At 40.1% G+C, this 4592-nt stretch overlaps 1 long non-coding RNA gene across 1 annotated transcript in view; it reads right to left on the reverse strand.

The window, feature by feature from the left end:
• Positions 1–479: 479 nt before the first annotated feature.
• The window catches only part of LOC134345099 (uncharacterized), a 6676-nt gene continuing 2563 nt past the window's right edge, over positions 480–4592 (reverse strand). The window contains exon 3 of the long non-coding RNA XR_010017601.1: positions 480–676. This is a non-coding gene — a long non-coding RNA (uncharacterized LOC134345099). The remainder of the gene's footprint in view (positions 677–4592) is intronic.

The following is a 4592-nucleotide window of genomic DNA, read 5'->3' on the forward strand; positions in this document are numbered from 1 at the left end:
GGACATGGTGTTAGCAACCCCATTTGGTAAACAAACTCAGAGCTAAAGAAGCACCAACAAAAGCTCCAAAGATCTCATCGCAGGGAGAGGAAGGATCTTCGCCTACAAGATGGGCTAATCTGTGAATTACTTGAAATCATGGCCCAGGACAGAGGACTGTCGGCAGCCTATGCTCCAGTAGGTGTGTTGGGTTTAAGAAGGTCATCCATTCAAAAATAATCAAGAGACGAAAAACATATTTCAGCAAATATATTTCAAGGACCGATGCATATATTAAAATAACAAAGTCAGAAAACCTGCATCATTGGTTGAATAAACCATCCCAAATATAACGTGCTAGAGGATTAGCTGTGTAAAAATGCGAGACATTTACAGACAGCGCTACATTCAATTTAAAGCCGTTTTACATTTTGCATCACTGGCATCTGCCAAACTGTTGAGAAGTTTTGCTTTGTTTTCCACTCAGGAAGGGTCTCACTTCAAATCACAGAGGGGGTTGAATTCCATTTACAACTTTACATTAAATGAATTACAAAACATACAGGGAAATTGCACGGTGGTTGCAACTGACCATAAAATGTTCAATCTAAATGATTGTAATTCGCATTTCTTCAAGCGTATTATTCAATATCGTCATATTCTTCTCCGAAATTTTCGTCAAGCGGCAAAGGGGATTCTGAAAAGTGAGAGACAATTCCTGAGTGTATTGCAGAAAATGCTGCCACAACACATTAAATAAAGTGAAATTAACTTCCAATAATCCACCTTAAGTACCCATTCGGCTCATTCTCAATAAAGTATATCTCTCCACCTCCAGAGATCTGAACAGTACACATGTTGCAAATAGGAAACAACGACAGAGAAAACTTCTAATCGTGAGCAGGTTAGGTAGCAATGTCCGATACAGGAACAAAGTTAACGTTACCATAAGACCATAAGACATAAGAGCAGAATTAAACCATTCGGCCAATCAAGTCTGCTCGGCCTGTCTAATGCCGATAAAACACCACCATTATACACCATTATATCTTTGTTCTTATAGTCATGTCCTCTCACGAATGTTCACATTACATTCGTCTTCCTCACCACCGATTCAACCCTGTAGGTTAACCTTTACGGAATCCCACACAAGGCCTGTAAAATCCCTTGGCAACCCTGAATTTTCGAATTTTATTTCTGTTAGAAAATAGTTATGCATGTACTCCTTCGGGTAATTTGTTTAATCGCTCTGTAGACACTAGACACTAGAATACTACAGCACAGTACAGGCCCTTCGGGCGTCGATGTTGTGCCGACCCATATATTTCTTAAAAAGTACTAAACCCACACTACCCCGTAACCCTCTATTTTTCTTTCATCCATGTGCCTGTCCAAGAGGCTCTTAAATACCCCTAATGTTTTAACCTCCACCACCATCCCTGACAAGTCATTCCAGGCACCCACAACCCATGTGTAAAAAACTTAAAACTTTAAACTTTAAAAAATCTTCATCCCATTTTCAGCATCAGGACGTTACTCTCAAGCCCATTCCGAATTACGTTTTACAACGTAAAGCTCAGCCTTGGCGTTGTATCTCCCTCGTCCTGCTGTGAAATCATGAGCAAACTTCTGCTCTCAAACCGCTGCAATGGAGGTTCCCAAGCCCGGCTGCGAAAGAAAATTGGTTGGTTATTGGTTTAGCAAACCCATCCTGAAAATGCCCAGAGCTAGAGAAACCGCAACAGAAACTACAAAGTCCTTATACCTGGCGGAGAAAGGATCTATATCGGGAGGGGATACACCAAGGGATTACCTGAAAGACTGGCCCTGGACTGAGAGCTCTTGCAAACTTTGTCAACAGCCTATGTCCCAGCAGAGCTGATGGGCTTAATTAACTAAGCTGTTCCCAAGAACGTTCCCCAGTCATTTCAAAACAGGATTGCACAACAACTGGAGGGAAACTACAGTGGTGACAGTACGCTTCATCAGTAGCTTTAATATTTGGTGATATGATTGTTGTCTCAGAGATTTTCTGTCGGAATAACATTGGCAAGAGAAATCAATTGATTTACCAGTAATCGTTGCATAATTTTCCTGAAAGATATCACTGTTGAGGGTGGAGTTATTCAAACAAAGGAACTCCTATTATATCGATGGTGTCCACAGTCTACACCATTGCCAGAGTAGCTCATATCCAGGCAAATAGAATACAAACAACACCAGCAACTTTGATGTGTGTTGCTCAAATAGAATGCATCCATTTTTTTCATGATTCATATATTGTGGACGAGCCTCAGGAGTCTCTTCATCGCAGATTTGTCAGTCTCCTTACAACTCTTGTAGTCACACTGCATATGTGTAAATTACTATGTCGAATCTAACTAAGGGAGGAACAATGCTGAACCTGATTTTGGAAATGAGGACAATCAGGTGAGTAACCATTCAGTAGGAGACAATACATGGAGAAATGCTCATCATAAAGTTTAAGGTAACCATGGAAATGGTAGCCACTGACCTTGCCTGAGATCATTAAACGAGACCTAGCAAACTATAAAATGATTAAGCAAGAACTGAAGAGAGTTAATTGAGAGCAGCTATTTTAGGGCAAGTCCATATCGCAGATGTGGAGGGTGTTTAAAGACAAACTGCACTGACAGCAGTGAGAGGGAACGACAGGATGGCAAGGTAAAGGAACCTCGGATATCGAGAGAGCTGGTATGTTTAATCAAGCACAGAAAAGAAACTAAAATAAAATCGATCCCTCAAGATAATAAAGAAGATGGGTTCTATGGTTTTATATATTACTTCTCCGTCTTTCTGTATTTTATGGCTATCTAGTGAAGGCAATTCTTAGAGTTATATGTACTTACATTTTTTGATAATAAAATGAACCTTGGATTCTTTGAAGATTGGAAATAGCTAATGAAAAAGATTCGGAGATCCATCAAGAGTCATGAAATGACATTGAGAAGCAGAATGGAAGAAAAACTTAAGACATGTTATATATAAAGCAAGAACAAAATAGGGAGAGGGAATTGGAGTAGCAAATTTGTAAGGAGATAGCAGATATTTGTAGTCAGCATAAGGCTGTGATTGTGGGAGATTTTAATTTTCCACACATAGACTGGAAGCCCATTCTGCAAAAGGGCTGGATGGTTTGGAGTTTGTAAAATACGTGCAGGATAGTTTTTATTTTTTTGCAGCAATACACAGAGGTACCAACTAGAGAAGGGGCAGTGTTGGATCTCCTCTTAGGGGATGAGATAGGTCAGGTGACAGAGATGTTTTGTTGGGGAGCACTTCGGGTCCAGTGATCACAATGCCATTAGTTTCAATATAATTATGGAGAAAGATAGGACTGGACCCAGGGTCGAGAATTTTGATTGGAGAAAGGCTAACTTTGAGGAAATGTGAATGGATTTAGAAGGAGTGGATTGGGACAATTTGTTTTATGGGATGGATGTAATAGAGAAATAGAGATCATTCAAAGGTGAAATTTTGATGGTACAGAATCTTTATGTTCCTGTTAGGTTGAAAGGAAAGAATAGAATTTTGAGAGAGTCATGGTTTTCAAGGGAAATTGGAAATTTGTTCGGAAAAAGAGAGATATCTACAATAAATATAGGCAGAAGGTAGTAAATGAGGTGATCGAGGAATATAAAGAATGGAAAAAAGAATCTTAAGAAAGAAATTAGAAAAGCTAAAAGAAGATATGAGGTTGCTTTGGCAAGTAAGGTGAAAATAAATCCCCAGGGTTTCTACAGTTATATTAATATCAAAAGGACAGTGAGGGATAAAATTGGTCCCTTAAAGAATCAGAGTGGACAGCTATCTACGGAGCCAAAAGAGATGGGGGAGATTCTGAACAATTTCTTTTCTTCTTCGATATTCACTAAGAAGAAGGATATTGAATTGTGTAAGGTAAGGGAAACAAGTAGGGTATTTATGGAAACTATGACGATTAAAGAAGAGGAAGTACTGGCGCTTTTAAGGAATATAAACGTGGATAAGTCTCTGCGTCCTGACAGGATATTCCCTAGGACGTGGAATATCATGTTTGACAAATCTTAATGAATTTTTTGAAGAGGTTACTCGGAATGTTGACGAGGGTAAAGCGGTGGATGTTGTCTATATGCACTTCAGTAAGGCCCTTGACTAGGTCCCACAAGGAAGGTTAGTTAGGAAGGTTCAATCGTTAGGTATTATATATTCAAGTAGTAAAATGGATTCAACAGTGGCTGGATGCCAGAGAATAGTGGTGGATAACGGCAACACACATCAAAGTTGCTGGTGAACGCAGCAGGCCAGGCAACATCTATAGGAAGAGGTACAGTCGACGTTTTGAGCAGAGACCCCACGTCCCGAAACGTCGACTGTACCTCTTTCTAGAGATGCCGCCTGGCCTGCTGCGTACACCAGCAACTTTGATGTGTGTTGCTTGAATTTCCAGCATCTGCAGAATTCCTGGTGTCGTGGTGGATAACTGTTTGCCAGATTGGAGGCCGGTGACTAGCAGTGTGCCTCAGGGATCTGTACACGGTAGAATGTTGTTTGTCAGATACATTAATGATCTGGATGATGGGGTGGTAATTTGGATTAGTAACTATGCAGAT

The sequence above is a fragment of the Mobula hypostoma genome, chromosome 4 (assembly GCF_963921235.1).
Source record: "Mobula hypostoma chromosome 4, sMobHyp1.1, whole genome shotgun sequence".
NCBI classification, from domain to species: Eukaryota; Metazoa; Chordata; class Chondrichthyes; order Myliobatiformes; family Myliobatidae; genus Mobula; species Mobula hypostoma.